Raw genomic sequence first — 11,847 nt, 5'->3', positions numbered from 1 at the left:
CATCAGAGGGCTGCAGTGCGATCCACCAGATGATGAGTTGCACTGGGAAAGTGCACACACTAACAGATTTATACAATCCATGGTACCTACTGTAATTCGTCCTGGCCATTTATTGTTCTCTGCTCCTGGGCCTTATCCTTTCATGTAGTCTCAGTTATTGCATGTTTTGATGAGTGCCCAAGTGAATACTTGCTGGATTGTGTGAGATCCAGTTGGGACTACATTGTATCTGAATAACCTTCTATGTGTGTGATTAATCATTTGATTCCTCTGCATGGTGTGTTAAGTTATATATATAGGTTACATGGAGACTATGACTTTCCTTTAGTAAAACATCAATAAAGAAAACTAACAGTAGCACACAAGGATGTTTTTGAGCAAAGGCTGTCTTGAATGACATTGTAAATTATGTCAATATCATAATATATAGCTTCACTTACATTTTTAACTTTGTCTGGTCAATGAATAAGAGTTGTTCAGATAAAACAATTTAAATGTTTATTTCCTTTATACAAACTATACATTAAAATGCGACTTTTCACAGACAGGAATCAAAATGTAATCACATACAATTGACTATTCATAGCTTGACATTGTAACTTTGTGAGCAAAATCCATATGACATCTGGGAGCCAACATCAATGCAGCTATAATACTTTTGATATAAGTTGAAGGCCTTCGAAGGGGAAGGCAGGTTTACTCTAGCATCTATTTTATGAAGATTATTAACTCCATCGTGGCTCATAGCAAAACATGTTATTGTTGAATAGTCTTGTCCAGCAGATGCGCTGCCCAGCAATATGTGCTTCTGATCTGCAGATAGAGGAATTCTATATGTTTTCACCTCAGTTCCAGCTTTCCTTGTACAAAAATTATACTTTTTTCATTAAATTGAAGCAAGGACACCACACCTGTTGTTTGTCACTGGTGTAACACAGACCCCCCAATGTTTGGTCATTTTGGACCAGTATCCCATCACTCACCATTTAGACCTCTTTTAGCAGATGCACATTGAAGGGTAAGGCCTGAATCCATAAGGGTCATCTTGGACCACGGGAGAGCAAGACAAGATGGGTGATGTATTGGGCGCAGCACTGCAGTAGGTAACAGCCTTGATACTGAAAATTAGGGGGGGGCATCCCTAAGGGATTTAAAATTGTGAAGAGTCCCAACATTGCAAAAAAACAACAAATAAACTGATTAATAGGTTTTCACACCTTTAATAAATGATGACTAGATAGCTCAATAACCATACAGGTGTGGCAGACCGATTTATCAGGCTCATCAGGACTGAGCCAGCTGAAAAGATGGAACTTGGCTACGCTAAATCCCTTCAAAACAACCTCTTTACCACTTTTGTGGCAGCAAACAGTGAGGTTGTTTCCGCTATACTCCTATTTTACTCTTTGCTGTAGTTTTTCCTTTCCAGGAAGCTCAACAAGTGCGTTACTCTTCCTCACTCAATTAGATGCAAGAAGTTCAAGAGGGGAGCAGATCATAGAAACGTTCAGCAACGCAGCCCCAGATGATTGTTTTGGAGTTCGTCGTATGGGATTTATTAGCGGACAACAACTGCACACATCAGAATCCTAAATTATTTGATTCAGACGTGATTCTGATGGCTTCTGCAGGATAACAGTCCTTGCTTACATTAGGGGCAAACTCGTTAAACTGCACTGTTGTATTGATCTTCAGGGTCCAATGATTAAAATATGGCAATTGCTAGATCCCAAGCTTCCTCGTCTGACCCTCCCTCTGCTCTATTTGGCCTTAAGGAAAGTCTCTTATCTCAATAATTCCATATCATATACAACAGGAAAAATGTTCTGTACATCAAAAGGGAATAAAGCAGAAGCCTGATAACTGCTAACGGGAAATAACGCTGTTCCTATGTGGTCCAAGGCAAGGTTTGACATGTTTAAGTCAGTCCTCAAGTGAAAACCTATCTTTGTTTAAAAAGTTCTAATGAACCACTGTCTTTGTCCAAGGCTCAGTAAGTTGACTTTTGGAGTTGGAGGCTCTCTCCCTTCTCCATCAGCAAAGAGTATGCCTCTCCTGTAGCAGGAGACTAGAAAAGTGCAGACTCAGGCAAGAGGGAGAAAGGTCAAGTCAATACACCACTGCTCTTTTTTCAACTGAACTATTAAGCTTATCATCTATGTATAGAAGTTCTTGCTGGGGTGTCAAGAGTTGTTACTGTTGAGATCCCCCTGCCAAGGTTTTATCTCCCATTGCTTTGTAGCACCATTAAGACCTACATGTCCAGTGCCCAATCTAGGCATGATCAGGGTCAATCAAAGTATCACTTTTGGAAAGTTCTTTTAGTAACCTTGGCACAGGTCAATGCCCTTAGAACAGAATGGAGCCAGACACATAAGTAAAACACCTTTGACTATGTACACTTTTAGCCCTCCTTCCAAACAAATATGCACCAACTTTCAAGTACTTGGAATGAAAGATATTGTCATTATGTACACTGTCCAAGGTGCAACTTTGGAACTGCATATATATTCCACATAAACTGCAACAATTATGTTTGCAATGACTGATATATCCTGCATTTGTGTGTGTATTTTACATAAACTGATCACTTTCCATAGTACACAGTTCTTTTACAACTCTTCCTGGGCAGACAAGGGGGCTCAAGGCATAGCGAAGCCAGTGCAGGCAGGACGGCAGAGTTTGAGGTATTAAAGAGAGGACATGGATGGAAAACAATGTGTGAAACTTACATGGGTGATGTGATGACTATCAAAGAGGAAGAGGCAAAAGAGTGGGATAGTGATGTGAGTAGAAAGATAGATATTGGATCAGGGGACAAAGCAATAGAGATTAACGTAACCAGCAAGAATAAAGAAAGGAGACTGCAGAATCAGGCACCTTGTGTCTGTGAGCATTTGCTACAGAGGTGACATGGATGGCGTATGAGACAATAATAGTCGGTAAAGAGAGAGGAGAGTGAGAAACTGTAGAGGCTGCAGCACAGGAATGCAGATATAAGGAGTAGTGCACACAAGATAATATACCATGTGAGGTGCACAGCAAACTAGAAAGGAAAACGGGAAAAGACAGGTAGAACCAGTCATTGTCACATAAACAAAAAGGTGAAGGCAAAATGAAGTGAAAAATTGGAGAAGAGAAAAGGGGAACAGGAGACACAGGAAGCTAGAAGAATGGGCAAAATGAAAGCCACTGGCACCAGAGTCTGGTAACAGAAACCACAGTGGTTTAAGGAAACACATTTGACATAGTAACCCATGTCTCGCCATTTGCCTACTTGAAAAAGGATCATACCCTTCATATGCAATGGGAAAAGTGTATTTTTTAGCGTGGCCATTCGCAAACTTTGCTTCAAAGAGCTGTTCCCAAAAAACGCTAGTTTGAGGGCATCATTCGTTCCAGCATTTGAGGGTCGCAAAAAGAAGGTTGTGGAGGAAGCATCTTATGGAATCTGCAATCTCATACTGATATGCTCTGGAGAAATTCTATTTTTGTTTGTGAGGAAGTAGATAAGCAACATTGCTTTTCAAGGAAACTCTTACCAGTATTGAATGTGTAGGAGCATGCCTCGTGAAATGTCAAAATAGGGTGGAGAGAAAGAGCAAGGCAGAGGAAGAACTGTTTCAGAAGGACAGGCGAGGCAGGAGGAAAGAGATGCTCCATGTAAGGGGAAGGGAATGCAATGTATGGGAGAATATTGGAACTGGAAGTCGAAACCGGAGAATGATTCTCTAGAAGTCAGAGATCTAGGGAAAATGTGGAAGAGAGAGAGAGAAAGAGAGAGAGGGGGACTGAAGAATGGTGGAGAAGGAAGTCGCGAATAAGGTATTGTGGAACATCAACTGAAACACCAGAATGCTGGAACAGGAAGCCAATGGAATAGGAGATTACTGAAACAGAAAGCCAGAGACGTGATCATTGGGGAATGAAATGAGAGGCTATAGGAAGTCAGATGCACTGGAGAATACTAGGGCAGGCGGTTGAAAGTGTGTTAAAATACAGTAGCAGGAAGTTAGAGGTGCTGGAGAATGTCTTAGTGAGGACCAGAGATACGGGAGAATCCTGAAACAGGAAGTCAAATGGATGGGAGAATTTTAGAACAGGAAGTCATGAAAGGGTGAATCCTGTGGACATCCTATGCAGTACGGAATGCTGGGACAGGAGGTTAGAGACATGGAAGGATCCTGAAACGGGAAGCCAGTAGCAACGTGATATAGGTACATGTAAGCAAGAGGAATAGAAGAAAAACATGGTAGGGGAAGAGGAGTTAGAGGCAAGGACTAATACTGAAACATGTAGATGCCCACGTGTGGGTGGAGCGCTAGGAAACAGGAAGGTAAATGGTAGGTAGGAGACATGAAGCTAGAGATTGGTACAAAGTTGGAGATAAACTCAAATATCAAGTTACATACAAGGAAAACAAAAGCTATATCTGGATCTATACCCAGCAGAGAAGATTGCCATGCAGGAAACCTGAGACAATGAACATTGAAACAGGGAAAAAAGAAGTGGGATAAATGAATAGATCAGCATTTAAAAAATGTGCACCATAAGATAGCTAAGAGAATAAACATGTTTGAGGTCCTGTTAAGGACGAGGCAGAGGAATATAGCGCCATTTTGTTTGTCCTGATGGCTGCATTCCTTAAAGACAATGTAATCTGTTCTCCTCTTCTAATCACACTGTTAACATTATTAAGTACAAGTACAAGTCAGGCAACTAGGCCTAGTGGGTGATGTTGGTCTGCAGTGAGTGGTGCAGGAACTATGCAGGTCAAGCAGTACAACAGTGGTTAAGTGCAGACATGGTCAAGCGCCGCACTCGCTGCGTGCAGAACCAGCTACATCTAGGTTTAGGAAGCACAAGGCATCTCTTTCTCTTCCGTTAAGTATGCCGGACAGTGAAGCTTATAACAAAACTCAAGGCCACTCTGTGTTCCAGCCCAGACCTGTGTTGAAGGAAAAGAAAATATTTAGGGTTAAAGTAGGCACAAAAAAACTGAATATTAGCATATGTGCATTGGTGAAGTTTGCTTCATATTGTTTGTGGTGCTTCATTTTTATGAACAAGGGTGTAACTTCCTGGCCTTATTCATACCAATTCTGCTACAGACATCAATAGCCATAATCTATTTAGGTACTTTCCACTATGATCAACATTTAAAAAACATGCCCCGGAGTGTTGTCATGTGAGTCCCTGCTTAGGATTAGTGAGTTGTGTCCAGGTCACCTTTGTCTTGGACATTGTGGCCCATATTTATACTTTTTAAGTGCTGCATTTGCGTCATTTTGATGCAAAAGTAGCACAAAATACAATTATATTTTTAAAAATTGCGTCGCTTTTGCACCAAGAAATGACGCAAATGTGGCGTTGAAAAGGTATAAATATGGGCCTGTGTCTCCCTGAAGGTAAAGCATGGAACATTACCTATTTCTCAAAATTTAGAGGTAGGATATTCTGTGCTTAGTTTCCCAAAAATGGCAGCTTTTCTAATGGCAAAAGTAGCACTAATGTTCCATATTCTCCGAGATAATAGGATGGGTTGGTAGGGTATGGGCAGATTGAAGGGTTCTTATGTTTTGTCAGAGTGTTTTATTGTCATGCCTTTACACCCCATGACTTCAGGGAAGAGAAGTTCAGAGAGAAAGAATAGAACTGTTTGCCATAACTGGCCAAGTCACTGAGTTACTAACTTTAGACTGAGGAGAATAAACTGTGGTCTTCCAGCGCTGATAACTTTCATAGATTTACATACTTCAATTATTAACTCTCACTGAAGTTGGACTCTCACATTGACATAAGGGAATGACTCAAGCATGTGAATCTAAGAAAGATCAAATGCTGGAGAACCGACTTCTAATGCAAGTGTACCTGCTTGACCAAACTGCTCTTCACTAGACAAATCATTTTATCTCCTAGTTCCTATGATTCCTCAAGTCTCAAAACTGGAAGCGAACAGAACCATGTGAAATACATTATTAAGCTATTTTCTATTTACATTTTCTATTTACATTGATTTTCCTTATGTTGCTCCCACACTACACAGACTTTTCTTTTCCGGCTATGGTTTCTGCGTCATCACTCTGTGACTGCATTGTGTTCCCAGGAGGAAGAAAACCTGAAGGGGAAGATACACCAGGGGAATGATATCTGTACCATGGCTCTAGGGTTAATATGTATCTAAATCCACACTCCACCTTCATCTGCATGAGTATAAGACTAACATGTCAACCTCTGCTACTTTCATGTCCCTAAGTAGGATTACCAGTCATTAAAACTGCAGTTGGGTAACAGCATATAACTTGCACAAACTATAGAAATAATCACTTAATCGATTTAGGTGCTGCTGTCTTGCCAGTTTTAGGCATGTGCAGGACGCCAACACAAGGAGAGCCTATGCATCTGTCTAGGGCCCGATAATGAGCAATGTGAGGTTTAGGGGTGGATTTTCCACTAAGGTTTCTTGACCTTAATAACCATGTGTGGTGGAAGAGATTCTAGCATTTACATAGCTACCAAGTGAAAATGTCCAAAATGGCTTTTTGCTGTAATTTGTATGTTTGAATCTGAACATAGTGCCTGTGCTGGGATGTTAATGCTTATTTAATGTAATTCCACCAACCTGGTCATAATCACTTGGTTGATAAAGAACCTTTGACTCAACTTCATTTGTTAATTCAGGCAAATTTACATGCCCCCAGTGCCACTGTGCCGTCCCTTTTTGTGAAGCTTCGGTGGCGCTCCGCACTGTGCCATATTTTTACAAGGTGGCACTAAGCCACCTTTTGTAGCTTAACACTGCCTTGTAAATATGGGCCCCTCTGATGCAGTTTTCTGTGGCAGAGAGACGTGCAATGGGCAACACCCATAGTTTTTTAAGCTGCCCCAGATTTACAAGAAATCGTAAATCTGAGGCAGCGCCAAAAACTAATGCCACCCCAGGGGTGCTGTTAGCATGGTGCAACAAAGAGAAATACTTGTATTTATCCTCGTTTTTGCTTTTTCCATGTGTGCTGCATTCTGCAGCACAAATATAAAGGGCAAACCGCTATGAATGATTGTTTATGTGCAGGAAGGTGTCCCTTCCAGCACCTAAACAATCATTCAATAATGATGATTTGCAAAGTCCATGTGTGCTGCATTCTGCAGCACACATAGAAGCCAAATCACCATTGTAGATTGTTTAAGTGCAGGAAGGGACACCTTCCAGCACATAAACAATCATTCCCTTTAACGCAGACACCATTGCACTTTGGTGCAAGGATGCCTGCGTTAGCACTGGCACCTAAAATTAGTCCCAGGGCTAGGGAAAATACAGGGGTGTGCCGTATTTTTGTAAATACGGTGCATCCCTGCCTTTCAGAACTGACGCAGAGCGTGCTGCCAATTTTGGCGCAGGGCCGCACTGCACCAGTTCCTTGTAACTCTGGCCCCTTCTTTAAAATGTTTGCAATACCATCTTTTTTACTGAGAAATGATTAGTTAAAAATGTTTACTTTCTACGTATTTTGCACTTAGTTAAAAAAATAATTAGATAGAAAAAGTTTGAAAAAATTTCATACTGCATTATTGCAACCATGATGTGCCTAAAACCTCGACCTTGACCATTACATTGTGTTTCTTGGTAATATGATCCTACCATCCTGGTCTCAATCACTTTGTTGACAAAGCACTTTAGGCTCCACTAAATTTGTTCATCCAGGACATCACACTTTTAAGAGCTTAGCTCAACTTCAGTCCTAATCAATTTGGTTGCAAGAGCCAAGTCATGGTAATTAAAAGTTCTCGTAATGGTCAAAGTTCGAACAGCATTTTTTCCCCAAACGTCAATGTTTTTCAAAAAAACATTACCAAAAATTGCCTAACTAAACGATACACACTTTAGTTCAATACTGGCTTCCAACCACCTCTTATCAAACGATAAAATGCTTAATTTCACGTTTTCCAACAATGAGAACAGATCCGCCATAACAGTGCTGCTGTGGTCTGCATAATTTTCATTCTTTTTCGACCACCGTTTATATAAGGTGATGTCCTCTTAAATTATTTGTAAAGAACTAAGAACTGCTGATCAGTGGCCGCCTCTTGGTACTATCGCAAAATTCTTACAATTTATTATCACAACATGAAAACCCAAGGAATACAATTTCTTCATAGGTTTTAACAGTGAGAGTATCTCACATTGCTCTTCAATACACTTTATGTATGTGCAGGAGTGACTGCAAAGAAAACCATGTATTTCCAAATCTCACATTTTTATTTTTTTTAAAAGGAACGGATACTGACAGCCTAAAAGATAATGAGATTATGTTACGTGCTGCAAATAATTCAGCTGTCGAATGGGTAGTTTGCACAGCAACCTGCCGGCAGAGATACTTCTAGTGAACCTGCTTGAACAAGTCAGATGTCGAACAGCCACTCCGAACCCAGGCTACCAAAAATATGGAAAAGCCCAGATAGAAACTGCTCTCTAGTCGAATCACAAAAGCAAGGCAAAAATAAAGTGGGGAATGGATAGGTGGAGTGGTGGGATGATAAAGGAAATTGACAATGAAGCAGGATATTATAAGAATAGAGATCTGAAATAGCACTCAGGGGGTACCTTTTGGGTACATTATGAGCAGAAGAAGAACAGAAAACCAGCGAAGGAACAGTTTTCAGATCTAGCTAGACAGAAGGCCAATGAATGAAACTTGTAACACCAGCCCCTCTTACTACTAAACGCATACCACAGACGCCCTTTTCAAAGCTCCTAAGATATGGAAACTCACACTTACATGAACTTTTACTCTTACTGCATAAATAAGTCCTCGGCTGGAGGAAGATCATTCTCATACCTGGTAGCTAAACTTTGGAACACCTTACCACCGCACCTCAGATAGTTGCCATCGCTGTGTCAGTTCAAGAAGGACCTCAACACCTGGCTCTTGAACTGCTGGCTGAGAACAAACCATCCCCCTTTCTCCCCCCCCCCCCCCCAGCGCCTTAAGACCCTATGGACTCCAGAAATGGTTGATTGATTAATATTGATTGATTGGGTCTGTTCTAGATTTACCATATAGCATTCTGCAGTTTACTAGTTGGGGGTCTCAAAAAGCATTTTGAATAAAGGATTATTGGGCGGAGGGTACACGACTCATGGTGATGTCATCCCTAAGAACATGACGCCCCACAACACATCTACTATGTTCAGTTGCGATTTTCCACTATTCTAATGTAGCCACCAAAATCCACGTTAGTCTGAAATAGGTGCAATTTATTGCTCCTGAAAAATTCTGAACACCCTGAGTGTTTTGGTTTGAAAAGTTTTTTCTGCTTAAAAATGCTTATTCTTAGATGTTACTGCTGACACTTGAGGTCACAGATGAAATAGCTCTGATAAGACTTTCCATGCAAAGATTCGGAAAGCTCACCTTCTATGGATCCACTTAGCAAAGCCAGTCACAATGCTGAACAAGCACTGGCAAAGGCAATAGGATGCACCTATAAAAGAGCTATTGACTTTGGCAGTGTATTTTGCCATGTTGTACACCAGTGTGGCTGCTGTTCAGCATGACTAAAAGTTAGTGGCGTGGAGTATTAGAGTGGAGTGGGGGTAAAAAGTGTTGTAGAGTAGATTTATTGGAATGTCGTAGAGTGGAATAGGAGGAGTAGAGTACCACTGAGTTGAATTGCGGGGAGTAGAGTTCAGTGGTTCAGTGTCAGAGAGTGTCATTGAGTGGAAAGGAGTGGAACAGGGTGGAGAGGTTTAGAGTGGATTGAGGTAGTGAGTTGGAGTGGACTGAGATAGTGGGGTGGATTGGAATGGACTAGAATGGGGTGGATAGAGTGGAGTGGGGTAAGTTGGAGTGGGGCGGATTCAAATGGGGTAAAGTGTATAGGTTGGAGTGGATTCGAGTGGGGTGGATTGGACTGATTTGGGAAAGGTGGTTTGGATAGGAGTGATAGGGCTGGGGTGCGGTGGACTGGATTGGGGTGGGTGGAGTGGATTGGAGTAGGGTGGATGGGATTTGTGGATTGCATTTGGACAGGCTGGATGGATTGGAGTGGGGTGGGGTGGATTGGGTAGCAGTGGACTTGATTGGAGTTGACTGGATTGGAGTGGGAGAGGTTGGATTGGAGTAGGGTGGGTTGGATTGGAGTGGGGTGGGATGGAATGGGGTGGGGTGAGGTGGGTTGGACTGGACAGGGGAGGTTTGGACTGGAGTGGGTGGATTAATGTACATTGGACTGGAGTGGAATGAATTAGAGTGGGTGGATTGGGTGGGGTGGAATGGATTGAAATGGGATGATGTGAAGTGGAGGAGTTGGATTGGACTGGGGTAGGGGGGATTTAATTGGAGTGGGATGGATTAGATTGGACTGGCTTTGGCTGGGGTGGATTGGATTAGAGTGGAGTGGATCGGGGGTGGTGAACTGGATTGGGGCACGCTGGATGGACTGGAGTGGGGTGAATTAAAGTGGATTGTATAGGAGTGGGGTGGATTGGATTGGATTGGAGTGAGGTGGATTGGGTAGCAGTGGACTTGATTGGAGTGGACTGAATTGGATTAGAGAAGGGTGGGTTGGACTGGACTGGAGTGTGATGGGTTGGATTGGATTAGGGTGGGTTGGAGTGGGGTGGGTTTGATTGGAATGGGGTGGGATGTACTGGAGTAGGTTGGGTGAGTTAGATTGGAGCGGGGTGGACTGGATTGTGGTGGGGTCGATTGGAGTGGGGTGGATTGGTGTGGGGTGGGTTGGATTGACTGGAGATATCTGTACTTGATTGAGGTGGTGTAGATTGAGGTGGTTTGGAGTGGGTGGATTGGACTGGAGTAGGGTGGATTAATGTGGACTGGACTGGAGTGGGGTGGATTAAAGTGGATTGTATTGGAGTGGGGTGAACTGGATTGGAGTGAGGTGGATTGGGTAGCAGTGGACTTCATTGGAGTGGACTGGATTAGAGTGGGATGGGCTGGATTGGAGTGGGGTGGGATGGACTGGAGTGGGGTGAGGTGGGTTGGACTGGAGTGGGTGGATTAATGTGGATTGGACTGGAGTGGGGGGAATTACTTTGGATTGTATTGGAGTGGGGTGGATTGGAGTGAGGTGGATTGGCGAGCAGTGGACTTGATTGGAGTGGATTGGATTGGATTTGAGAGGGATGGGTTGGAGTGGAGTGGGATGGGTTGGATTGGATTAGGGTGGGTTGATTGGAGTGGGGGAGTTGGATTGGAGTGGGGTGGGATGGATTGGAGAAGGTTGGGGTGGGTTAGACTAGAACGGGGTGAATTGGATTGGAGTGGGGTGGACTGGGCTAGAGTGGGGTGAATTGGAGTGGAGTTGATTGGACTGGACTGGGTGGGTGGATTGGAGTGGATTGAGGTTGGTTGGATTGGACTGGGGAGAGGTGTATTGGATTGGAGTGGTGTAGACTCGACTGGCTGGATTGGGGTGGATTGGATTGGTGAGGGGTGGATTGTATTGGTGTGGGATGGACAAGACTGTAGTGGGTGGATTGTGATGGACTTTATTGGGGTGTGGTAAGGTGCAATTAGACTGGAGTGGCGCTGATTGTTTTGAATTGCAGTGGGCTATTTGGGACTGGAGTGGGGCAGGGTGGTTTGGATTAAAGTGGGCAAGATTGGAATGGAGCAGACTGAAATAGATTGGAGTGGGGCAAGTTGTTTTGGATTGAAGTGGGGAAGATTGTTTTAGATTGAAGTGGGGCAGATTGGAGTGGGGTGGATTGTTTTGGATTGGAGTGGGGCAGACTGGAGTGGGGCATATTGTATTTGATTGGAGCAAGTTGGAGTGGGGCAGATTGTTTTGGACTGGAATGCGGCAGATTGGAGTAGGGTGGAT

At 43.0% G+C, this 11,847-nt stretch overlaps 1 protein-coding gene across 1 annotated transcript in view; it reads right to left on the bottom strand.

Annotated features, from left to right (window-relative positions):
* Positions 1 to 472: 472 nt before the first annotated feature.
* The window catches only part of FXYD1 (FXYD domain containing ion transport regulator 1), a 206,328-nt gene continuing 194,953 nt past the window's right edge, over positions 473 to 11,847 (bottom strand). Inside the window, exon 8 of the mRNA XM_069201104.1 lies at positions 473 to 4,948. The gene's annotated coding sequence lies outside the window, so the exon portion shown is untranslated. The remainder of the gene's footprint in view (positions 4,949 to 11,847) is intronic.

Source organism: Pleurodeles waltl, chromosome 7, assembly GCF_031143425.1.
Source record: "Pleurodeles waltl isolate 20211129_DDA chromosome 7, aPleWal1.hap1.20221129, whole genome shotgun sequence".
Lineage (NCBI taxonomy): Eukaryota > Metazoa > Chordata > Amphibia > Caudata > Salamandridae > Pleurodeles > Pleurodeles waltl.
Note: the sequence above shows the minus strand (reverse complement) of the source record. Positions and strands in the feature narration are given on the sequence as shown.